Source organism: Mesoplodon densirostris, chromosome X (genome assembly GCF_025265405.1).
Source record: "Mesoplodon densirostris isolate mMesDen1 chromosome X, mMesDen1 primary haplotype, whole genome shotgun sequence".
Classification (NCBI taxonomy): Eukaryota; Metazoa; Chordata; class Mammalia; order Artiodactyla; family Ziphiidae; genus Mesoplodon; species Mesoplodon densirostris.
This window is the reverse complement of record NC_082681.1, coordinates 112,074,948-112,102,383: the sequence shown is the minus strand read 5'-3', so window position 1 is coordinate 112,102,383 and position 27,436 is coordinate 112,074,948. Positions and strand designations below refer to the sequence as shown.

Below are 27,436 nucleotides of genomic sequence, written 5' to 3'. Positions count from 1 at the left end.
GAAAGAACTTAATATGAGAATGAATCCTGTGCAAGGGAACATTGAAATGCAAACAAGATTTAATAATTCACTGGTGAAGGGTTGTAGCAAAGCTGAGAGAAGATGCTTTTGACTTAAAGTAGAATAGATGACCTCTATGACGAGCATACTGTCTATACATAATCAGTACTCAACAAATGTTTTTTGAATGAAAAACTGTGTTCAGAGTTTGAAAAATAGGATCCAGAGGGAAGGACAGATAAGCAATTGAAAGTTACTGAATTGATAAGTTTTGTGATTTAAAATTTCCAACAATATCTATAAGAAACACTGCTTCGTGAAATTGCACAGATAAAGCTTAAGCTTTGGATGTTTTGTGATTTTTGTACATGATTTTAAATGTACAGTAAGTGTAGGAAAATAAAACAAGTGCTGATAAAGTATTAAGAAATGCCAACTTGCTATCAATAACAATTGGCATTTAATATTTAAAAGGACAAAGAGAGAAGAATTTGTACAAAAGATTTTTATTTGAAAACATGTGTATGTAGGTACATAGAAGAGGTATTCTTTTTTTTTTTTTTTTTTTTTTTTTTTGTAGTACGCGGGCCTCTCACTGTTGTGGCCTCTCCTGCTGCGGAGCACAGGCTCCGGACGCGCAGGCCCAGCGGCCATGGCTCACGGGCCCAGCCGCTCCGCGGCATGTGGGATCTTCCCGGACCGGGGCACGAACCCATGTCCCCTGCCTCGGCAGGTGGACTCTCAACCACTGCGCCACCAGGGAAGCCCAGAAGAGGTATTCTTAATATAGCATTTTATAATTCATCTCAAATGTTAGTAGGCTCTTTTTATCTTTGGCTTTCAAAACATATCTTCCCCAATCATAATACCAAACACTCCATGCAGATCCCACATGACTGTTATTTGTTGTTCACTTAAACATTCATATACCTGCTGATTTTAAAGTCCCCAAAGCGATTTTGTCCAGGTGGATTTCTCTGTATCTCAGCATTGCAATAGTTACTGAAAGTGATTTCACTAGCAAGATGAGAATTTGTTGACACATGTAAATGGCTTTCTCTCCAACAAGGGATGGAACAAATATCAACAACTGCAAAATGGGCTATCATGCCAAAATATTTTTCTGTTTTTACATTTTATCTAAAGCCTAAAATGTGTGCTGCATAAACATTTGTCGTACTCAGTATGACATATTTGCATGCATGTTTATTTTCTGTATAAGTACTGAATGGCTAAAATGTGTTTTCTATATGCTTACATAAATGCAGTAGCAGTGAGATATTGATAATTACAATAGAAACATTTATTGACTGCTTACTACATGCCAAGCTCTGATCACAATACTTTATAGGTATAATTGTATAAAACACTCGGATAATCTTATGTGAAAGATAGCATTATTTCTATTATACAGAAAGTGGGGGGTGAAAAAAGAGGCACAGAGAAGTTCAGATAATTTGCTCATGATAACAAAACCAGGAAACTCTGGAGCTGAAGTTCTAAGCTGTGCATGCCCACCCCTCCATATACCTTCTAATCAACAGACTCTATTGTGATTTTATATTAGCTGAAATCCAGAGATGCAGAAGTTTTGAGAAGAGTTCCTGTCCCTACCCATTTATATTTGTGAATAAAAGTCAATCTATAAATTTCCTCTCCTATGATTATATCGTAAGAAAATAGTCATTTAAGCCAAGAGTATATATCATGTTATACTGCTAAGTTGTAAAAGTAAGTTAAGCTCTAATGTATATAGTTTGGAATAACATACTTACTATGCTCAGGTGGGTAGTTAACATTATTTGGAAGGTTATGTTTTAAGTGGAATTTCTCCATTTTTTAAAAAAATGAATTAGTTTTGAGGAAAATTGTAAAATTGTCAAGAAATTTTGACATATGTTGACCTAGGCTTGCAACAAAATATAATAAGTACTGGTAGCTTTGATTGTGCACATGTATATTATATGCTAGCATGTATGAAGTGATATTTTATAATTAGTTCATAATGGATTACTTAAAACATATAGATCAAGAGTCATTAAGCATTATGTTTAGATATTAAGAGTACAAGTGTTAATCCAAAAATAAGAAAATAGTTTATATAAGAAACAACCCAAATCTGAGTCCTTGGGACCATTTCAAAAAATGTGTTGTATTTAATCATACATGTAGGTAAATATATTAAGTATATACTAAGTACAGTAAAATACAAACATGTACACATATATATATATAAATGTATATATATCTAAAGGATGAATAAATATACATTTATCATATTTAAATAATAAAAGAACACCAGGCAGACATTATGTGTACATTTATTTTATTCTGTATTCTACACGTGTCCAGGGGGTGGGATCCATCTTCTTGTCAAGGTCATTTATGGACCAAAATTCCTCAAAATTACAAGATCATTTTATAGGCACACTGAAAAGAAACTTAGCCAGCAGTTAGGTGGATTTCCAGTTTCTAGAATTGCAAGTAAGGAGCTTAGAAGTCGCCACTCAGTCATGACAAGTAAAACGATTAATAAATTGGGAAAAAACCCACAACTCTTCATAGAAACCATTAGAGAAGTAAGTCACAGGGTAACATGCTGCTTCCAAAGTTAGACAAATAGGCAGATATAGAGAATAGGAGTTTACCAGGGTAGAAACCCATGAGGAGAAACCTCCACTGGAACCAGTGCTGTGGTAGGAAAACCTAAACTGCAATTAACAAATTACTGGAGACTCAGTGTGGACAAATCTGAGAGTTAAAAACTCCAGTGGGGCTCAGTCTTGAGGGCTCTCAAGGTTTTGTGAGTTTTACCTGTAGGAGCACTACCAGATCCTCACAGTGAATATCAGAGAAAAATCCCCCTGTGCTTCTGGTAGGAGGAAGGGAAAACTAACCATTTTGAAAGATTCCAGGGCATTTTGTTATTCTTAACAAAACCTGCCCTCAGGAGCCTAACCTGCTGAGATATTATCTCAGTCTTTGTGGGGAAAAGGAAATACCAAACTCCAGCCCCTTCTGTCCATCCAGTCCCACCTAAGGTGGAGTAGGGAGATAAAACTAAGATGTACTGGTGAAGTTCACAGTGCAGGGGCTCACTGAAAGACTGAGAATTATAAAAGTATAGAATAGCTCTTTCATGACATCTTAACACTACATTACTAAAGGCCCACATACCACAGTTCCTTTCATTCGTTGTATCATGTTCACATTTCACCAAAAAAGTACAAGGCTTACTAAAAGGCAAAATAATACACAGTTTGAGGAGACTGAACAAGCATCAGAACCAGAGACAGAAATGGCAGGAATGTTGGAATTATCAGGCCAGGACTTAAAAAAAAAAAAAAAACCTATGATTAATATGCCAAGGACTTTAATGGAAAAGTAAACAACTTGCAAGAACAGATGGGTAATATAAAAAGAGAGATGGAGATTCTAATAAAGAATCCAAAAAAGGTGCTAGCACTTAAAAATGCTTTTGATGGACTTATTAGTAGACTGAACACAGATGAGGAAGGAATCTTTGAGCTTGAGGCTTGAGGATATGGAAGAAACTTCCAAAACTGAAAAGTGAAGAGAAAAAAGACTGGGGAAAAAAACAGAGCAATATCCAAGAACTGTGTATAACTATAAAAGGTGTAGCATACTTGTAATGCAAATACTAAAAGGAGAAAAAGAGAAAGGAAAGGAAGCAATATGTGAAGCAATAATGACTAAGAATCTCCCCAACTTGATGTCAGACACCAAACCCAGGTGAGGAAGTTCAATCATCAACAAACAGGATAAATGCCAGCAAAATTACACCTAGTCATATCATTTTCAAACTTCAGAAAATCAAAGATGAATACAAATCATGAAAGAAACCAGGGGGACAGACCTCTTACCTATAGAGGAGCAAATATAAGAATGAATCCAACTTCTCCTCAGAAACTTTTCCAAGAAAATGAAGAGAAGGAAATACTGCCTAACTCATTCTGGGAAGCCAGCATTACCTTGATACTAAAGCCAGACAAAGATATTACAAGAAAAGAAAATTACAGACCAATATTGCTTATGAACATAGATGGAAAAATCCTCAACAAAATATTAGCAACTTGAATCCAACAGAGTTATAAGAAGAATTATACACTATCTCCAAGTGGCATTTATCCCAGGTATGAAAGGCTAGTTCAACATTTGCAAAACATTTAAAGTAATCCACCACATCAACAGGCTAATGAAGAAGGAACACATGATGATATTAATAGATGAAAATTCGTTTCACAAAATCTAACACCCATTCATGATAAAACTCTCAGCAAACTAGGAATAGAGAGGAAGTTCCTTGACTTGATAAAGAATATCTACAAAAAACCTACAGCTAATATCAAATTTAATGATGAGAAACTGAAAGATTTCCTGCTAAGAGCAAGAGCAAGGCAAGGATGACCTCTCTCACTGCTGCTTTTTAACATCAGACTCTAAGTCTTAGGTAATGCAGTAAGACAAGAAGGAAGTAAAAGGTACACAGATCAGAATGGAAGAAACAAAATTGTTCACAGGTTACATGATTATCTACATAGAAAAACCGAAAGACTCAACAAAAAACACTCCTGGAACTAATAAGCGATAATTGCAAGGTTGCAGGATACAAGGTTAATATACAAAAGTAATTTGCTTTCCTATATACCAGCAATTTACAAGTTGAATTTGAAATTAAAAATAAATTACCATTTAAATTAGTACCCTCAAAATGAAATACATTTTGGTATAAATATGAAAAATCCATGTATGGGACTTCCCTGGTGGTCCAGTGGTTAAGACTCTGTACTCCAAATGCAGGGGGCATGGGTTCAATCCCTGGTCAGGGAACTAAGATCCCACATGCTGTAGGGTGTGGCCTAAAAAATAAAAAAATAACCTGAGGAAAACTTAAAAAATATAGGTACAAGATCTATATGAGGAAAATACAAAATTCTGGTATCAAAGAACAATTAAATAAATCCATGTTTATAGATAGGAAGACTCAGTGTTGTCAAGATGTCAGTTCTTTGCAATTTGATATTTACATTCAGTGCAGTTCCAATAAAAGTTTCAGTGAGTTATTTTGTGGATATCAACAATCTTACTCTAAAATATATACAGAAAGGCAAAAAATCCAAGATAGACAACTCAATATTGAAGGAGGAAGAACAAAGTCAGAGGACTGATACTACCCAACTACAAGGCTTACTGTAAAGCTGCAGCAATCAAGACAGTGTGGTATTAGAGAAATAATAGATAAATTGCTCAATGGAACAGAGTAGAGAACGCAGAAATGGACTGACATTAATATAGTCAACTGATCTTTGATATAGGAGCAAAGTCAATACAGTGGATCAAAGATCTTTTAGCAAATGGTGCTGGAACAATTTCAAATCCACATGCCAAAAAAGTGAGTCTAGACACATGCCTTATACTTTTCACAAAATTAACTCAAAATGGATTATACACCTATGTAAAACAAAAAACTATGAAACTCCTAGTACATGACATAGGAGAAAACCTAGATGACCATCTGTGTGTCAATGTCCTTTTAGATACAACACCAGAGTATTTACTACTAAAAAAAATACCATATCTGTCTGGAGGAATGGCTGATTCCAGGTATACAGCAGGGAATAGTCAAGATAAATCTAGGACATATGGCCATATCAGAAAGCAGGAAAGCTATGAAAGACTATTGGATTTACTGACAAAAATTAAGGAGCCAAACTGAAGGGGTTCACAATGGCCAATTGCAGAAATAGTTAGAAATTTTTAAAAGATTCATATCTTCAATGAAATTAAATACATAAAATATGTTTAATACCGTAAATTCCTAAAGACACTTAAAAAACTTGGAAGTTTTTGGAAATTGCAAGAGAGCCAAATTATTACCTCTTTGCACCAGTAAATGAAGATCAGAATTAAAGTATTATTTCCTTCCAGTCCAAACGATACTTTAGGGTAACCAAATAGGTCATGAAGAATAATTCTTAGCTTGTGACCCCCTCCGCCATCTTCAAATCCAGTAAAGTCACATGTCTCTGACCTGTCTTTCTATAATAACATGTCTCTCTGATCCTAGGTGGGAAAGGGTCTCCAGATTAAGGACTCACATTATTAGGTTGGGCCAACACAGATAATCCAGGATGATGTTCCCATCTCAAATTCTTAACCTTAATCACATCTGCAAAGCCCTTTTACCATGTAAGATTGCATATTCACGGGTTCCCAGGATTAGGACATGAACATCTTTGGGTGGTGATATTCTGTGTACCATATCCATTCAGTTACTTCCAGTTTACAATCTGTTATACAGAGCACTTGATGTTTGCCAGGCTAGGTGGTATTTAATACTTTAAAATATCCTGTGAATTAAGTTATATAAGCATTAAAAAAAAACATAGATGGGGAAGTGGGTTACCACATGTTATTTAAATAAAGTAACTTATTTCTGCATTTCTATACAATAATTCTCTACAAAGTACTTATTCAATAGGGGAGAAGTATTCATTCTTTATTAGGGAAATATTTTTTCTATGAGTTTTATTAGAAATATGACCCATTGAACAAGGGAATCCCCATAAGGTTAACAGCTGATCTTTCAGCAGAAACTCTGCAAGCCAGAAGGGAGTGACAGGACATATTTAAAGTGATGAAAGGGAAAAACCTACAACCAACATTACTCTACCCAGCAAGGATCTCATTCAGACTCGACGTAGAAACTAAAATTTTTAGAGATAAGCACAAGCTAAGAGAATTCAGCACCACCAAACCAGCTTTACAACAAATGTTAAAGGAACTTCTCTAGACGGGAAATACAAGAGAAGGAAAGGACCTACAATAAAAAACCCAAAACAATTAAGAAAGTGGTAATAGGAACATACATATCAATGACTAACTTAAATGTAAATGGATTAAATGCTCCAACCAAAACACACAGACTGGCTGAATGGATACAAAAACAAGACCCGTATATATGCTATCTACAAGAGACCCACTTCAGACCTAGGGACACATACAGACTGAAAATGAGGGGATGGAAAAAGATATTCCATGCAAATGGAAATCAAAAGAAAGCAGGAGTAGCACTTCTCATATCAGACAAAACAGACTGTAAAATAAAGGCTATTACAAGAGACAAAGAAGGACACTACATAATGATCAAGGGACCAATCCAAGAAGAAGATATAACAATTGTAAATATTTATGCACCCAACATAGGAGCACCTCAATACATAAGGCAAGTGCTAACAGCCATAAACGGGGAAATCGACAGTAACACACTCATAGTAGGGGACTTTAACACCCCACTTTCACCAATGGACAGATCATCCAAAATGAAAATAAATAAGGAAACACAAGCTTTAAATGATACATTAAATAAGATGGACTTAATTGATATTTATAGGACATTCCATCCAAAAACAACAGAGTACACTTTCTTCTCAAGTGCTCATGGAACATTTTCCAGTATCGATCATATCTTGGGTCACAAATCAAGCCTTGGTAAATTTAAGAAAATTGAAATCGTGTCAAGTATCTTTTCTGACCACAATGCTATGAGACTAGATATCAATTACAGGAAAAAATCTGTAAAAAATACAAACACATGGAGGCTAAACAATGCACTACTTAATAACCAAGAGATCACTGAAGAAATCAAAGAGGAAATCAAAAAATACCTAAGAACAAATGACAATGAAAACATGATGACTCAAAATCTATGGGATGCAGCAAAAGCAGGTCTGAGAGGAAAGTTTATAGCAATACAATCCTACCTCAAGAAACAAGAAACATCTCAAATAAACAACTTAAACTTATACCTAAAGCAATTAGAGAAAGAAGAAAAAAACCCCAAAGTTAGCAGGAGGAAAGAAGTCATAAAGATCAGATCAGAAATAAATGAAAAAGAAATGAGGGAAACCATAGCAAAGATCAGTAAAACTAAAAGCGGGTTCTTTGAGAAGATAAACAACATTGATAAACCATCAGCCAGACTCATCAAGAGAAAGGGGGGAAGACTCAAATCAATAGAATTAGAAATGAAAAGGGAGAAGTAACAACTGACACTGCAGAAATACAAAGGATTATGAGAGATTACTACAAGCAACTCTATTCCAATAAAATGGACAACCTGGAAGAAATGGACAAATTCCTAGAAAAGCACAGCCTTCCAAGACTGAACCAGGAAGAAATAGAAAATATGAACAGACCAATCACAAGCACTAATCGAAACTGTGATTAAAAATTTTCCAACAGGGCTTCCCTGGTGGTGCAGTGGTTGAGAGTCTGCCTGCCGATGCAGGGGACACGGGTTCGTGCCCCGGTCTGGGAAGATCCCACGTGCCGCGGAGCGGCTAGGCCCGTGAGCCATGGCCGCTGAGCCTGCACATCCGGAGCCTGTGCTCCGCAGCAGGAGAAGCCACAACAGTGAAAGGCCCGCGTACTGCAAAAAAAAAAAAAAAAAAAAAAAAAGATCTTCCAACAAACAAAAACCCAGGACCAGATGGCTTCACAGCTGAATTCTATCAAAGATTTAGAGAAGAGCTAACGCCTATCCTTCTCAAACTCTTCCAACATATAGCAGAGGGAGGAACACTCCCAAACTCATTTTACGAGGCCACCATCACCCTGATACCAAAACCAGACAAAGATATCACAAGGAAAGAAAACTACAGGCCAATGTCACTGATGAATATAGATGTAAAAATCCTCAACAAAATACTAGCAAACAGAATCCAACAGCACATTAAAAGGATCATACGCCATGATGAAGTGGGGTTTATCCCAGGAATACAAGGATTCTTCAATATATGCAAATCAATCAGTGTGATAAACCATATTAACAAATTGAAGGAGAAAAACCATATGATCATTTCAATAGATGCCAAAAAAGCTTTTGACAAAATTCAACACACATTTATGATAAAAACCCTGCAGAAAGTAGGCATAGAGGGAGCTTTCCTCAACATAATAAAGGCCATATAAGACAAACCCACAGCCAACATCACTGTCAATGGTGAAAAACTGAAACCATATCCTCTAAGATCAGGAACAAGACAAGGTTGTCCACTCTTACCACTATTATTCAACATAGTTTGGGAAGTTTTAGCCACAGCAGTAAGAGAAGAAAAAGAAATAAAAGGAATTCAAATCAGAAATGAAAAAGTAAAGCTGTCAGTGTTTGCAGATGACATGATACTCTACATAGAGTATCTAAGGATGCCACCAGAAACCTAATAGAGCTAATCAATGAATTTGGTAAAGTAGCAGGATACAAAATTAATGCACAGAAATCTCTTGCATTCCTATACACTAATGATGAAAAATCTGAAAGAGAAGTTTAGGAAAGACTCCCATTTACCATTGCAACAAAAAGAATAAAATACATAAGAATAAACCTACGTAAGGAGACAAAAGACCTGTGTGTAGAAAACTACAAGAAACTGATGAAAGAAATTAAAGATGATACCAACAGATGAAGAGATATACCATGTTGTTGGATTGGAAGAATCAACATTGTGAAAATGACTTTACTACCCAAAGCAATCTATAGATTCAGTGTAATCCCTATCAAACTACCAATGGCATTTTTCACAGAACTAGAACAAAAAATTTCACAATTTATATGGAAACACAAAAGACCCTGAATAGCCAAAGCAATCTTGAGAAAGAAAAACGGAGCTGGAGGAATCAGGCTCCCTGACTTCAGACTATACTACAAAGGTACAGTAATCAAGACAGTATGGTACTGGCACAAAAACAGAAATATAGATCAATGGAATAGGATGGAAAGCCCAGTGATAAACCCACGTACATATGGGTTTTTGTTTTGTTTTGTTTTTGTTTTTTTTTTTTGCTGTACGTGGTCCTCTCGCCGCTGTGGCCTCTCCCGCTGCGGAGCACAGGCTCCGGATGCGCAGGCCCAGCGGCCATGGCTCACGGGCCCAGCCTCTCCGCGGCACGCAGGATCCTCCCAGACCGGGGCACGAACCTATGTCCCCTGCATCGGCAGGCGTACTCTCAACCACTGCGCCACCAGGGAAGCCCACGTTATTTTTGATGAAGGAGGCAAGACTATACAATGGAGGAAAGACAGCCTCTTCAATAAGTGGTGCTGGGAAAACTGGACAGCTACATGTAAAAGAATGAAATCGGAACACTCCCTAACACCATACACAAAAATAAACTCAAAATGGATTAAAGACCTAAATGTAAGGCCAGACACTATAAAACTCTTAGAGGAAAACATAGGCAAAACCCTCTATGACATAAATCACAGCAAGCTGCTTTTTGATCCACCTCCTAGAGAAATGGAAATAAAAGCAAAAATAAACAAATGGGACCTAATGAAACTTAAAAGCTTTTGCACAGCAAAGGAAACCATAAACAAGATGAAAAGGCAGCCCTCAGAATGGGAGAAAATATTTGTAAATGAAGCAACTGACAAAGGATTAATCTCCAAAATTTACAAGCAGCTCATGTAGCTAAATATCAAAAAAACAAACAACCCAATCCAAAAATGGGCAGAAGACCTAAATAGACATTTCTCCAAAGAAGATATACAGACTGCCAACAAACACATGAAAGGATGCTCAACATCACTAATCATTAGAGAAATGCAAATCAAAACTACAATGAGAGGGGCCTCCCTGGTGGCGCAGTGGTTAAGAGTCCGCCTGCCGATGCAGGGGATACGGGTTCGTGCCCCGGTCTGGGAGGATCCCATATGCCGCGGAGCGGCTGGGCCCGTGAGCCATGGCCGCTGGGCCTGCGCATCCGGAGCCTGTGCTCCGCAACGGGAGAGGCCACAACAGTGAGAGGCCCGCATACCGCAAAAAGAAAAAAAAAAAAAAAAAAAAACTACAATGAGATATCATCTCACACCTGTCAAAATGGCCATCATCAAAAAATCTAGAAACAATAAATGCTGGAGAGGTTGTGGAGAAAAGGGAACACTCTTGCACTGTTGGTGGGAATGTAAATTGATACAGCAACTATGGAGAATAGTATGGAGGTTCCTTAAAAAACTAAAAATAGAATTACCATATGACCCAGCAATCCCACTACTGGGCATATACCCAGAGAAGACCATAATTCAAAAAGAGTCATGTACCACAATGTTCATTGCAGCTCCATTTACAATAGCCAGGACATGGAAGCAACCTAAGTGTCCATCAACAGATGAATGGATAAAGAAGATGTGGCACATATATACAATGGGATATTACTCAGCCATAAGAAGAAACGAAACTGAGTTATTTGTAGTGAGGTAGATGGACCTAGAGTCTGTCATACAGAGTGAAGTAAGTCAGAAAGAGAAAAAGAAATACCGTATGCTAACACATATATATGGAATCTAAAAAAAAAAAGAAAAGAAATGGTTCTGAAGAACCTAGGGGCAGGACAGGAATAAAGACGCAGATATAGAGAATGAGCTTGAGGACACGGGGAGGGGGAAGGGTAAGCTGGGACAAAGTGAGAGTGGCATGGACATAAATACAGTACCAGATGTAAAATAGGTAGCTAAAGGGAAGCAGCCACATGGCACAGGGAGATCAGCTCAGTGCTTTGTGACCACCTAGAGGGGTGGGATCGGGAGGGAGGGAGGGAGACGCAAGAGGGAGGAGATATGGGGACATATGTATATGTAGAGCTGATTCACTTTGTTATAAAGCAGAAAATAACACACCATTGTAAAGCAATTATACTCCAATAAAGTTGTTAAAAAAAAGAAATATGTCCCATTGAGAAGTGGACTATCATTATTTAAACTCTTATAAGTCAGCATTAATTAGCATCTTTATATGTCTTTGTCAGTATAATAAAATCTCCATTTCTAATTCGAAAGCAATATGTGTCACTTATGATGTGAACCTGTATTAACACATTGGATTAAATATTATCTTCTAGTCATAAAAGTTAATTGCTATGAATATTGCACAATAAATACTCTTAGAAATTAGTTTACTTTGGTTCAAATATTTTTAGCTTTTAAGCTGTCTCTTGATTGGCTGTACATTGAGTGCTTTTCCATACTTCATCGTGTGCCTAAAGGGAAACCATTGTATGTTTGTATTACCTGAGATTCCTAAGAAAGCATTTTGAAGTATGTATTTTCCAAAGTTTGGTTGTACTTATGAATTTAAGATTAGCAAAGGCAGAAAAAGGTAGCAATTAATAACAGTGGAAAGACTAAACGGTGTCAGGATTAAGGTGAATATGGAGTAGAATCACTGCAAGATACTACTGGTTGCAGTGCCTTCATCGTTTTTGATATTATTCTGGCTTGATGCTTGGAAACATTTCTGAAATAAATGGATCCTAGCTCTGACATTATGCTGAAGGACGTGCTCAGAAAGAACTTTCTTTTCTTACTGTCTAGCCATGCCCTTGGGCTAAGCACTAGAAATTTCTAAAGGGCAATGTAAAAATAGAAGAGCAGGCAGTATTGGGAGTATATGTGTAGTTTCACATTTCAGGTTTATAAATGCAAAGGGATAATGTCACTTATAGAACAGCACATTTCTAGAGTGGTTTTATATTCGGGAAACATAAGAAAAGAAGGATCCTTGAAAATTTAATTAGTTTAGAAGGAAACTTTGTAAACAGCTTAAAACCAAATTTGATAAGATATTCAGATGATACATATGAAAATATTCAACTGTAAAACATGGTTAAGACTTCTCTGTGATAAATGTCATTATGACGTACTCCATAGTAAATTGTGGGCAATGTGTATTGATGTGATTTTGTGGGATATCTCATTACTATTGGCTATGTCTTTATAGCATTATTTTTACTTATAATATGCAAAGGAAGAGCAACTATGTCAAGAAAGGAAGAGAAAATGTGGTGCTTTTTTACTGATATTACGAATACATTTTAAAATTATTTAAGGTCAATTTTGGAGCTGCGCTGTCCAGTATAGTAGCCACTGTCCTCATGTGGCTAGTCTGAACCGAAATGTGCTGTAAGTGTGAAACACACACTGAATTTCAAAGACTTAATATGAAAAAGAAGTAAAATATTATATTTTAATATTGATTACATGTTGAAATGGTAGTCTTTTGGATATATTGCATTAGATACATATATTCTGAAAATTAATTTCAGCTATTCTTTTCCCTATTTGAATGTGACTACAGGAACATTTAAAAACTGTACACATGGCTCCCATTTGTGGCTTGCGTGGTATTTGTGATAGACAGTGTTGTTCCAGACTTTCCTAATTACTGTGCTATTCCCCGTCCATTGTTTTGGGGGATGGAATTTTAATTTACAAGTTAATGATTAAACTACAGAAATACAAATAAATATACTTTTAAAATATGGTCACATTAAAATACTAAAATTACCATTTCAAAAATTTTTAATGAATTTAATTCTTCAGTCAAGATGTGGGAGAGAATTGACCCAAAGGATATTTACAAATTGTCCACCAATCAAAAATGAGAGAGGTATAAGAAATACTGGAGTTCTGTGTGTGAGAGCCTGCCCTCCAGCCTATACTACTCAGAAAAGTCTGTATTGCTATTAAATAATACTACTCTCATAGATCGTAGGAAATCATTAGACTCCCCTATGAAAAACTAAATTGCATAGAAAAGATGTAGCAAGGAATAAACGATGTATTTTGCTATTTTGTTTTTGAGCATGTGAAGGATAACTTACTCTAATTGAGAAATACATGTGAATAGATTCAGGAAGTCTCTCTGCAGTCCCTTATTCACCATTTGCTAGCTGGGATCAGGTTTGGGCTGTGCAATGCATGTTCATCTTACTCTGCAGAGTAGAACACCAGGAGTTCAGAGACTTGGGCTTTTGTTCTGTTCTGACCGCCATCATTTTGCTGTGTATCACTTGGTAAGGAGTGGAAGGTAAGACAGGGATTAGATCAAGCAAAAGGTACTCAGAATGACCTTTGAGAAATGTATATGGGCTTACTTTTAAACAAATTTCTGGAATATTAAAAAAAAGGAGTCAGAGATTAGTTAATTAATGTACACAGAGCAAGGTGGCTGAGAGTTTAGATTTTTGGAGTCACAACATAACCTTTTGGTACTCAAATATGCCATTTGTACATTATGGATAATCCTACCTACGTCTTGGTGTTGGTTGAAGAATTAAAGGTAATACATTTAATTGACTTAACAAAGTGCCTTGCATATATTTAATGCTCAGTTTGTTGTTAGAGTGGCTGCTTCTAGGAACAGCTAATTTTTTTTTTTTTTTTTTTTTTGCGGTACGCGAGCCTCTCACTGTTGTGGCCTCTCCCATTGCGGAGCACAGGCTCCAGACGTGCAGGCTCAGTGGCCATGGTTCACGGGCCCAGCCGCTCCACGGCATGTGGGATCTTCCCGGACCGGGGCACGAACCCGTGTCCCCTGCATTGGCAGGCGGACTCTCAACCACTGTGCCACCAGGGAAGCCCTAGGAACAGCTAATTTTACAGTGTAATGACACGGACATAGACTGTCAAGAACAAATGGAATGGTTTCAGATATAATTTTTTTCCACATATGACTTTGTGAGTTGAGTGCCCATTTTAGTTGAAAATATGTTTTTGCAGAGAGATAATTTCTAGAGGTGATTAAAAGTTTGATTATAACTACTCTTGGGTTTCATAATTTTAAAACATTTTCACAAAGTCTGTGATTAATTTTTCCCATTTAAAATTTTTATTCTCAATAACGTGTGCATTAAATATAATTAGAATTTCATAAGGTATCTTGGGAGTTTCACTTTCACATACTTAGCTATGCAGGAAAAAAATTTCGTAGCTGGTCGAGAACTCAGGGCAAAATGAAAAGATAAAAAGATAGTGAAACACTGTTCATGGTCCTTAAAAGACCTTTTAATGTGGTTAGTTACTTTCTAATGAATGCGAGTAACAAATTGAATGCCCACCTATGAACAGAACCTAAGTTAACAATTTAGAAATGAAAAAGTGACATAAAATTAAATGAAACTTTTACCTTCATCACTTTTCACAGGGTTATTTGTTGATTAGATTATCTCCTGTGCTTACTGCTTGTCTTACTACATCAATCACTGGTGAATTTAAATTAGAGGCATTTTGAAAATATAATTAGTAAGTGATGACTTGTATCTATAGAGTAGTAAATTTATATTTTTAAAGTACCTCAGCTATAGTGTGAACCTTTTAATAATTCATTTCTCACATGAAATAGGCAAATTACAAATATCTAGCAAGTTGTAATTCTGGATAATGGTTTTTGAAAGGATGAAAAACAATAGTTAAGCTGTACCTTTGGTCACGCATGGCAATATGTAATTACTATCTGTGGGTCCTCAAGATCAGCTTAATCTCTAATATGTAATTCAAACACCTGTTGTACAATACAGTATAATACATGGATAATCCAAATGACTCATTTCATAAGCTGATGCTGTTTTTTACAAACAGTGTTATTAAAGTGACTTGGAAGTTAGGCTTATTATCCTACAGTATGGTGGTGGAAGTGGTCATGGTTTTGTTTTCCGCCTCCTCCTCTTTCTTCTTCATCATTAGCATCATCTAAACTTACTAGATACAGACAAAATACTTTTACATACATTGTCCAGTTCAGTGGTCCTCAACCTCTAGTAGCATCAAAATCACCTGGATGGTTTGTCAAAGCACACAATGCTGGGCATCACTCCCAGATTTTCTGGTTCAGTAGATATGAAATGGGGCCTTAGAAGTACTCAGGTGAGGCCAATGCTGCTAGTGCTGGGACCACATTTTGAGAATCACTGCTCTAGTAAATGCCTCTGTCTCCTTATCTATCCCCTTGTCTAAATCTCTGTGGACTCCCCAAATAAATCACCAGCCCTGATCTCTCTCTTGAGTTTCAGTACAATGTAGCAATTGCTACACTGCATCTCCATTTGGAGTTCCCACAGGCTCCTTAAATTTAACCTGCCTAAATTGGAACTCATAAGTCAACCTCCACAAAGATTGTTTCACTCAAGAATCATCAAGCTTTCATGAAGAGCTTATTTGCATGCTATCTTAGTCAGTTCAGGTTACCATAACAAAATACCATAGACTGTGTGGCTTAAACAGCAAGCATCTATTTGTCACAGTTCTGGAGGCTGAGAAATCCAAAATCAAGGTGCCAGCAGATTTGGTATGTGGTGAGAGCCCACTTCCTATCTTGAAGATGGCCTTCTTGCTGTGTCCTCACATGGCAGAGAGAAAAGGAGAGAGCAAGCTCTCTGGTCTGTTTTTTGGGCACTGATCCCATCATAAGGGCCCCACCCACCTGACCTTTTCTAATTACCTCCCAAAGACCTCACCCCCTAATACCATCATATTGAAGATTCAGGCTTCAACATATGAATTTTGAGGGACACAAACACTCTGTCTGTAACATATGGTCTTAAATAATCTTCCCACAAATTATTTATAGTTTCAAAGGAAAAATAATAGCCATTATAGTAAATATACATTGGAGAAATTTAACAACACTTTGAATAGGGTGATCAAAAATACCATCACTAAGGAAGGCAAATGAATACTGTGCACTTGCAGGTGAGATAGTCTGAGCCCACAATATTACCTCATTACCATTTGACCATGGCTCAAACCCATGGCCTAGCACATAAGGCCCCTGTCTAACTTTGTGGCCTCACTTCTCTCCTCTTCCCACCTTCCACTTAACGAACTTACCTGAATAGTGAAGAACCTGCCAGTTTCTCTCTTGCTTTAGGTTTTTTATTATTGTTGCTCCCATTGCTTGTCTCACCCTTCCTTCTCCCTAAGCACCTTCTGTCTCTTTGCCCAGTTAAAACCAACTAGTCCTTCAAGACTAAAACTAATATTACCCTTTCTAGGAAGGCTTCCCTGCTGATTCCCCTTTCATGGATGGTTTAGCAGCTGTGTTCCACTTAGGGCTCTCATAGCATTTATCATACTGTATTATAATTTCCTGCTTACTTCTCTGTATCTTTGGCTTGACTGTGAGTTCTTGAAGGGTGTGAACTCTTATTCATCTTTGTTTCCTCAGTTCCTAGACAGTAATTAGTTAAGAAATAGCATCTTAGGGCCTCCCTGGTGGCGCAAGTGGTTGAGAGTCCGCCTGCCGATGCAGGGGATACGGGTTCGTGCCCCGGTCTGGGAGGATCCCATATGCTGCGGAGCGGCTGGGCCCGTGAGCCATGGCCGCTGAGCCTGCGCGTCCGGAGCCTGTGCTCCGCAACGGGGGAGGCCACAACAGTGAGAGGCCCGCATACCGCAAAAAAAAAAAAAAAAAAAAAAAAAAAAAAAAAAAAAAGAAATAGCATCTTAATGAGAATACTGAATAAATGAATGGATGGGGAAATTTTAAATGCCATACATCAGTGGTTAAGTCTTCATTTTTATTTGGTGGAACATTGATTTAAGAAATGAACAATAATGTTTAGTTTTATATTTGGCACTCAGTACTGGAGAGAGACAATTGAATCTGTCCCATGTTCTTTCATCTCTTTTGCAGTTCAAAACCACTACTTATGGGGACCTTTTCTGCTCCACTATTTAAGGTGGTTTACAAAAATTCAGGAGGATATAGTTTATTTTCATATAGAATCTTTTAAAAAATATTTATTTATTTATTTATTTTTGGCTGTGTTGGGTCTTTGTTTCTGTGGGAGGGCTTTCTCTAGTTGCGGTGAGCGGGGGCCACTCTTCATCATGGTGCACGGGCCTCTCACTGTTGCGGCCTCTCTTGTTGTGGAGCACAGGCTCCAGACGCGCAGGCTCAGTAGTTGTGACTCACGGGCCTAGTTGCCCTGTGGCATGTGGGATCTTCCCAGACCAGGCTCAAACCCATGTCCCCTGCATTGGCAGGCAGATTCTCAACCACTGCGCCACCAGGGAAGCCCCTAGAATCTTTTTATATGAATGTTTTAGATATGTATAACTAATTTATTACCTAATCGATTTTATTCAAATAACAGGCATAAATGCACACACGCATGATTTTGTGTTTGTATGTTTAGGGAAAATTAATAGAGAATGACTAAAAGGATATGTATAATAAAATTTTATATCTAGGTTGTGGAATTAATCTTCTCTTTCATTTTTCTAACTTTTCTATAATTGATGTAAATTAACTTATATGAAGAAATAATGGAGGATTTTTTAACAGCCAAGGTTTAGTGTTAATGTGATTTTCTAAAAAAAAAACCCCATGCTTTCTATTTTTCTTTGAAAGGGAAGATTTTCATACTACCCATCATTACATCTGTAAAGTGAATTGATTCACAATTCTGATTCAGATGCATAGTGAATATAAATTGAATTGATTCAGAAAATCATCAGGAAAACTTTACTAACTACTCTAAGCTCTGCTATTTTATACTAGAGATGATACAGGGAGGCTGCCCTTCCAATAGCTTCTTGTGCTTGCAAGCATTAAAGAGAAAACAATGGGTTTAGAGATACTAGTTACCTAAAACACCGCAGTGCATTCTTTCAATTTTTTGTACATAAATGCTGATACATCATGAGCGGGGGGGAAGTGTTGACTCATTTTTTAGGGCATTGAAAACTTTCTAGACATCAGTTATGATTTCATTTTGAAGTTGATTTGTAGTTGGATGTTTTTAATTCTGTAATACATTTGTCCTTTATCCTTAATTGTCTATGTAGATCCAGTGGCAAAAAACTGTTACTGAGTCAAGGCATTGTCAGTTATCAACAACTGACTAAGAATATAGCCAAATTATTATAAATTTCTTATTTGGCTTAGCATGGAGGAGGTCACTATTCACCTAGCCAAACATTCTGCAATTTCAGAACTCCAGGCCATTTTACTCCTCATATAATTAAACACTGCCCTTCTTTTAACTGTGCCACTTGATAGTGACATCCAGTGGATGTTCCATTACCATGATTCAGCCTCTTGGACTCAGGTAGAGAGTCCAGTTAAATGTGGAGTTCACCATCGTAAGTGACCCATATCAACTGGACGTTCCCCTATTCACTAGGGAGAAGCAAGAGGCCTATTATGTGTGTAGCATTTAGAGGGGTGCACTCTTCACAGATGCTCAGTGGATGTTAATTTCCTTTCGCTCTCCCACTTTGCCCCCCTTTACCTCCTTTGCTTACTTAGAGTTTCAAAAAAATTATTTACTTGGATACCAGTATTTCAAAATACATTTTATTCTGAAAATGTCAAAGCATTAATAACACAGATCTGTAAAGTCAATTTGACCCTATCTTGGTGGTAAGTGGGGATTGTGGCTGTTAGCCAGATGTACCTTTCCATTGGAGTCTATGATGATTAAGAGCAGGGTTTGACTGTGGCCATATCAGCCACTGCTGAGAAGAAAGCAGTGTTCTGCATGCATATTCAGCTGCTGCATGATATGTTAGCGCATTTCACATTACATATAGTTGCCCAGTGCCAACTCAGTGCAGTAAATCTCAGTGCGGGGCTCTTGACATTTTTCATAGTAGCAGAAAAAAAATATGGTTTTCCATTTTATTGAATGAATTTGAATTCATGGAAGGCTTTAAATTGTGCACACTCTCTGGTTTATGTGCCTGTGTACACTGGCAGTATGGATGAGCTGACCATCCTGGACAGACTAATCAAAGAATCTCATCTAATATTTTGGAAATATGATTATTTCTGTCTCCTCTTTACTTTGCTATAGAGTAATACCTCCCCCAAAGTGTGAGGAGGGACATTTTTGGCTCATTCTCGTTAAAATTTCTCAATTTTTTTAAAGACAGAAAGCAAACTTAATTGGTGGCTGTTTTAACCTCTACTTTTAACCAATGGTACAGCGTATCAGCACTTCAGGGACCGTTCTGGCCCTATAACCTAGAATTTGGTGTCTGTAATAATAAGATTTAGGGATGGCCTTAAGAATATGCTTTCTTTCTATTCCTCTAGATCAGTGGCTCTCAAATTTGGTGGCCATCAGTCATCTGGGAAACTCGGTAAAAATCCCAAAGGCTCAGATACTATCTTACTCCAGTTTGGGGAATTCTGATACATCCTAGAATTTGAGAACCACAGCTCTGGGTATTCAAGGAAAAAAGATCTATTATTTGACAAAATAGAAGCTCAGGAAGCTGGAGTTGTCCACTTGGCCCGCTGTCCTTGACCCCCACTCATAGCGGTAGAGCTCTACTGAACTCCCTCGGGCTTTCTGGCTTTACTGGAGGAAGACTGTACAAGAAACAGCCCTCCTAGTATCTGCAATCCACAAATCCACAAATCTCTCAAAACAATACTTTCTCTAAGTCTTATGCCAAAGTTCATTTGAGGATAACTTGAGCTAAATTTATTACCTGAAGTTTCAGTATTTGTATGTGTAAGTGCAGAAATATTAGTATGTTTAATTCTAGATTGCTTCCCCAGGATGTCCTGGGGATTTTTCAAAATATTTGGTATATATATTGTATTAATTTCCAAAATCCAGAAAGCCTGCTTTTTAAACATATCTTGATCCCAAAGCTTTCAGATAAGTATGATGAACAGTGTGCTTAATAGTACTCTGCTTCTTCTGAAGAACTGGCTTCTTTTTATCCCATGGACTCTGCAAATGACTTCACTGGCCATGCTTCCCGTAAGTGCAGGGGCTGGAGAGCTCTAAGCCAAGCCTTTGGTCTTCCTTGATCAACAGCTCTATAATGTTATTCTACATTCACTGTTAAGTCTCTCTTTTTAAATTTATCTTGATATCATCATCCATTTTATTATTATTATAATTATCATCATCATCAATTGTAATTATTTTGCTGAATGCATTTTGTAATCCTCCTTTATGTGATTAGTTTGAATGTGTATAAATTAATTAGTTCTTCCTTTAGTTGGATAGATAGACTGATAAGATAGATAAATACTCTTAATTACTGGTCCTGGGGCATTCTCTGTGAAAAGATTTGGCATAACTGCCTTCATTGCATCTCTCTTTATCTCCATAATAAAATACCTTTAATTCTGAGGGTAAGTTTCCTGGTGAAATAATAAGCATATATTTCCTGCTAGGTCAGATTCCTAGTAGGTGGCAGACCAGATATTAGCAATCTCACACTCTGCTTCCCTGAATAAGTCTCCAGGAGCATCCACCTACCAAAGACACTTAAATTCCTCTAGTCTGGAGAATTCCAGACTTTTAAGTTGTGCTTCCGATTCTAACAGTTATTTCTGCAGTGAGTGGTTGTATGAAGAGTGACACACCCTCAAGAGCAATGCCAGCTCCTCTGGGGAATACAAGGATCCCAAAGAGAAAACTCATACTTGGTGTTATTTTCCTGCACCAGATCCCTAGCTCAGAGCATGAGGAGGAAGACAAGTGACAAATCACTGAGTTCTCCCTCAGGTCTTGAATTATCAGCCTGGATTGCAAACAGTTCTGATTGCATATTTCAGTAGTTATTGTGCTTTCCTTAAAAAAAAAAGGTTAGTGTGTTTTTTTTTTTTTTTTTTTTTTTTTTTTGCGGTATGCGGGCCTCTCACTGTTGTGGCCTCCCCCGTTGCGGAGCACAGGCTCCGGACGCGCAGGCTCAGCGGCCATGGCTCACGGGCCCAGCCGCTCCGCGGCATATGGGATCCTCCCAGACCGGGGCACGAACCCGTATCCCCTGCATCGGCAGGCGGACTCTCAACCACTTGCGCCACCAGGGAGGCCCGGTTAGTGTGTTTTTTAGAGCAGATTTGGGTCTATAGAAAAATTGGACAGTAAATGCAGAGAGGTCTTATAGACTTCCTCTCCCTCCACCCCACAGTTTCCCCATTAACATCTTGTATTAATATGGTAAATTTATCACAGAATGAACCAATATTGATATATTATTATTTTAAAATTTTTTATTGGAATATAGTTGATTTTTTTTTTTTTTTTTTGCGGTATGTGGGCCTCTCACTGTTGTGGCCTCTCCCATTGCGGAGCACAGGCTCCGGACGTGCAGGCTCAACGGCCATGGCTCACGGGCCCAGCCGCTCTGCAGCATGTGGGATCTTCCCGGACTGGGGCACGAACCCGTGTCCCCTGCATCGGCAGGCAGACTCTCAACCACTGTGCCACCAGGGAAGCCCAGAATATAGTTGATTTAAAATGCTGTGTTAGTTTCTGCTGTACAGCAAAGTGAATCAGTTATACATATACATATATCCACTCTTTTTTAGATTCTTTTCCCATATAGGCCATTACAGTGTATTCAGAAGAGTTCCCTGTGCTACACAGTAGTTCCTTATTAGTTATCTATTTTTTATGTAGTAGTATGTATATGTCAATCCCAGTCTCCCAGTTTATTCCCTCTCCTTTCCCCCATTGGTAACCATAAGGTTGTTTTCTACATCTGCGACTCTATTTCTGTTTTGTAAATAAGTTCATTTGTACCATTTTGATTTATTATTAACTAAAATCCACAGTTTACATTAGTGTTCACTTTTTGTGTTGTACAGTTCTATGGGCTTTGACAAATGTATATAATGTCAAATATGATATCATACAGGACAGTTTCACTGCCCTAAATATCCTCTGTGCTTTCCCTGTTCATCCCTCGCTCAACTCACCCCAACTGCTGGTAACCATTGATCTTTTTACTGTCTCCATAGTTTTGCCTTTTCCAGGATGTCATACAGTTGGAATTGTACAGTGTGTAACTTTTTCAGACTAGCTCTTTCACTTTACGCAATTTTTTTTTTAGTTTTTATTTATTTATTTATTTATTTATTTTTAAATTTTTTTTTATTTTTTGCTTTATAACAAACTTAATCAGTTATACATATACATATGTTCCCATATCCCCTCCCTTTTGCATCTCCCTCCCACCCTCCCTATCCCACCCCTCCAGGCAGTCACAAAGCACCGAGCTGATCTCCCTGTGCTATGCGGCTGCTTCCCACTAGCTATCTACCTTACGTTTGGTAGTGTATATATGTCCATGCCGCTCTTTCACTTTGTCACAGCTTACCCTTCCCCCTCCCCACATCCTCAAGTCCATTCTCTAGTAGGTCAGTGTCTTTATTCCTGTCTTACCCCTATGTTCTTCATGACATTTTTTTTCTTAAATTCCATATATATGTGTCAGCATACAGTATTTGTCTTTCTCTTTCTGACTTACTTCACTCTGTATGACAGACTCTAGGTCTATCCACCTCATTACAAATAGCTCAATTTCATTTCTTTTTATGGCTGAGTAATATTCCATTGTATATATGTGCCACATCTTCTTTACCCATTCATCCGATGATGGACACTTAGGTTGTTTCCATCTCCGGGCTATTGTAAATAGGGTTGCTATGAACATTTTGGTACATGTCTCTTTTTGAATTATGGTTTTCACAGGGTATATGCCCAGTAGTGGGATTGCTGGGTCATATGGTAGTTCTATTTGTAGTTTTTTAAGGAACCTCCATATCGTTCTCCATAGTGGCTGTACCAATTCACATTACCACCAGCAGTGCAAGAGTGTTCCCTTTTTTCCACACCCTCTCCAGCATTTATTGTTTCTATTTTTTGATGATGGCCATTCTGACTGGTGTGAGATGATATCTCATTGTAGTTTTGATTTGCATTTCTCTAATGAGTAAAGATGTTGAGCATCCTTTCATGTGTTTGTTGGCAGTCTGTATATCTTCTGTGGAGAAATGTCTATTTAGGTCTTCTGCCCATTTTTGGATTGGGTTGTTTGTTTTTTTGTTATTGAGCTGCATGAGTTGCTTATAAATTTTGGAGATTAATCCTTTGTCAGTTGCTTCTTTGCAAATATTTTCTCCCATTCTGAGGATTGTCTTTTGGTCTTGTTTATGGTTTCCTTTGCTGTGAAAAAGCTTTTAAGTTTCATTAGGTCCCATGTGTTTATTTTTGTCTTTATTTCCATTTCTCTAGGAGGTGGGTCAAAAAGGATCTTGCTGTGATTTATGTCATAGAGTGTTCTGCCTATGTTTTCCTCTAAGAGTTTGATAGTCTCTGGCCTTACATTTAGGTCTTTAATCCATTTTGAGCTTATTTTTGTGTATGGTGTTAGGGAGTGATCTAATCTCATACTTTTACATGTCCCTATCCAGTTTTCCCAGCACCACTTATTGAAGAGACTGTCCTTTCTCCACTGTACATTCCTGCCTCCTTTATCAAAGATAAGGTGACCATATGTCCGTGGGTTTATCTCTGGGCTTTCTATCCTGTTCCATTGATCTATCTTTCTGTTTTTGTGCCAGTACCATACTGTCTCAATTACTGTAGCTTTGTAGTATAGTCTGAAGCCAGGGAGCCTGATTCCTCCAGCTCCATTTTTCGTTCTCATGATTGCTTTGGCTATTCGGGGTCTTTTGTGTTTCCATACAAATTGTGAAATTTTTTGTTCTAGTTCTGTGAAAAATGCCAGTGGTAGTTTGATAGGGATTGCATTGAATCTGTAGATTGCTTTGGGTAGTAGAGTCATTTTCACAATGTTGATTCTTCCAATCCAAGAACATGGTACATCTCTCCATCTATTTGTATCATCTTTAATTTCTTTCATCAGTGTCTTATAATTTTCTGCATACAGGTCTTTTGTCTCCTTAGGTAGGTTTATTCCTAGATATTTTATTCTTTTTGTTGCAATGGTAAATGGGAGTGTTTCCTTGATTTCACTTTCAGATTTTTCATCATTAGTATATAGGAATGCCAGAGATTTCTGTGCATTAATTTTGTATCCTGCAACTTTACCAAATTCATTGATTAGCTCTAGTAGTTTTCTGGTAGCATCTTTAGGATTCTCTATGTATAGTATCATGTCATCTGCAAACAGTGACAGCTTTACTTCTTCTTTTCCAATTTGGATTCCTTTTATTTCCTTTTCTTCTCTGATTGCTGTGGCTAAAACATCCAAAATTATGTTGAATAAGAGTGGTGAGAGTGGGCAACCTTGTCTTGTTCCTGATCTTAGTGGAAATGGTTTCAGTTTTTCACCATTGAGGACGATGCTGGCTGTGGGTTTGTCATATATGGCCTTTATTATGTTGAGGAAAGTTCCCTCTATGCCTACTTTCTGCAGGGTTTTTATCATAAATGGGTGTTGAATTTTGTCGAATGCTTTCTCTGCATCTATTGAGATGATCATATGGCTTTTCTCCTTCAGTTTGTTAATATGGTGTATCACGTTGATTGATTTGCGTATATTGAAGAATCCTTGCATTCCTAGAATAAACCCCACTTGATCATGGTGTGTGATCCTTTTAATGTGCTGCTGGATTCTGTTTGCTAGTATTTTGTTGAGGATTTTTGCATCTATGTTCATCAGTGATATTGGCCTGTAGTTTTCTTTCTTTGTGACATCCTTGTCTGGTTTTGGTATCAAGGTGATGGTGGCCTCGTAGAATGAGTTTGGGAGTGTTCCTCCCTGTGCTATATTTTGGAAGAGTTTGAGAAGGATAGGTGTTAGCTCTTCTCTAAATGCTTGATAGAATTTGCCTGTGAAGCCATCTGGTCCTGGGCTTTTGTTTGTTGGAAGATTTTTAATCACAGTTTCAATTTCAGTGCTTGTGATTGGTCTGTTCATATTTTCTATTTCTTCCCGATTCAGTCTTGGCAGGTTGTGCATTTCTAAGAATTTGTCCATTTTTTCCAGGTTATCCATTTTATTGGCATAGAGTTGCTTGTAGTAATCTCTCATGATCTTTTGTATTTCTGCAGTGTCAGTTGTTACTTCTCCTTTTTCATTTCTAATTCTATTGATTTGAGTCGTCTCCCTTTTTTTCTTGATGAGTCTGGCTAATCGTTTATCAATTTTGTTTATCTTCTCAAAGAACCAGCTTTTAGTTTTATTGATCTTTGCTATCGTTTCCTTCATTTCTTTTTCATTTATTTCTGATCTGATTTTTATGATTTCTTTCCTTCTGCTAACTTTGGGATGTTTTTGTTCTTCTTTCTCTAGTTGCTTTAGGTGCAAGGTTAGGTTGTTTATTTGAGATGTTTCCTGTTTCTTAAGGTGGGATTGTATTGCTATAAACTTCCCTCTTAGAACTGCTTTTGCTGCATCCCATAGGTTTTGGGTCGTCGTGTCTCCATTGTCATTTGTTTCTAGGTATTTTTTAATTTCCTCTTTGATTTCTTCAGTGATCACTTCGTTATTAAGTAGTGTATTGTTTAGCCTCCATGTGTTTGTATTTTTTACAGCTCTTTTCCTGTAATTGATATCTAGTCTCATAGCATTGTGGTCGGAAAAGATACTTGATACAATTTCAATTTTCTTAAATTTACCAAGGCTTGATTTGTGACCCAAGATATGATCTATCCTGGAGAATGTTCCATGAGCACTTGAGTAAAATGTGTATTCTGTTGTTTTTGGATGGAATGTCCTATAAATATCAATTAAGTCCATCTTGTTTAATGTATCATTTAAAGCTTGTGTTTCCTTATTTATTTTCATTTTGGATGATCTGTCCATTGGTGAAAGTGGGGTGTTAAAGTCCCCTACTATGATTGTGTTACTGTCGATTTCTCCTTTTATGGCTGTTAGTATTTGCCTTATGTATTGAGGTGCTCCTATGTTTGGTGCATAAATATTTACAATTGTTATATCTTCTTCTTGGATTGATCCCTTGATCATTATGTAGTGTCCTTCTTTGTCTCTTCTAGTAGTCTTTATTTTAAAGTCTATTTTGTCTGATATGAGAATTGCTACTCCAGCTTTCTTTTGGTTTCCATTTGCATGGAATATCTTTTTCCATCCCCTTACTTTCAGTCTGTATGTTTCTCTGGGTCTGAAGTGGGTCTCTTGTAGACAGCATATATATGGGTCTTGTTTTTGTATCCATTCAGCCAATCTGTGTCTTTTGGTGGGAGCATTTAGTCCATTTACATTTAAGGTAATTATCGATATGTATGTTCCTATTCCCATTTTCTTAATTGTTTTGGGTTCGTTATTGTAGGTCTTTTCCTTCTGTTGTGTTTCTTGCCTAGAGAAGTTCCTTTAGCATTTGTTGTAAAGCTGGTTTGGTGGTGCTGAACTCTCTCAGCTTTTGCTTGTCTGTAAACGTTTTAATTTCTCCATCAAATCTGAATGAGATCCTTGCTGGGTAGAGTAATCTCGGTTGCAGGTTTTTCTCCTTCATCACTTTATGTCCTGCCACTCCCTTCTGGCTTGTAGAGTTTCTGCTGAGAGATCAGCTGTTATCCTGATGGGGATTCCCTTGTGTGTTATTTGTTGTTTTTCCCTTGCTGCTTTTAATATTTTTTCTTTGTGTTTAATTTTTGACAGTTTGATTAATATGTGTCTTGGCGTATTTCTCCTTGGATTTATTCTGTATGGGACTCTCTGTGCCTCCTGGACTTGATTAACTATTTCCTTTCCCATATTAGGGAAGTTTTCATCTATAATCTCTTCAAATATTTTCTCAGTCCCTTTCTTTTTCTCTTCTTCTTCTGGAACCCCTATAATTCGAATGTTGGTGCGTTTAATGTTGTCCCAGAGGTCTCTGAGACTGTCCTCTGTTCT

At 37.4% G+C, this 27,436-nt stretch overlaps 1 non-coding gene across 1 annotated transcript; it reads left to right on the top strand.

Annotated features, from left to right (window-relative positions):
• The first annotated feature begins 4,778 nt into the window (after positions 1-4,778).
• TRNAW-CCA (transfer RNA tryptophan (anticodon CCA)) lies at positions 4,779-4,851 on the top strand. The gene has a single exon. It is a non-coding gene; the product is annotated as a tRNA-Trp (tRNA).
• The last annotated feature ends 22,585 nt before the right edge of the window (positions 4,852-27,436 follow it).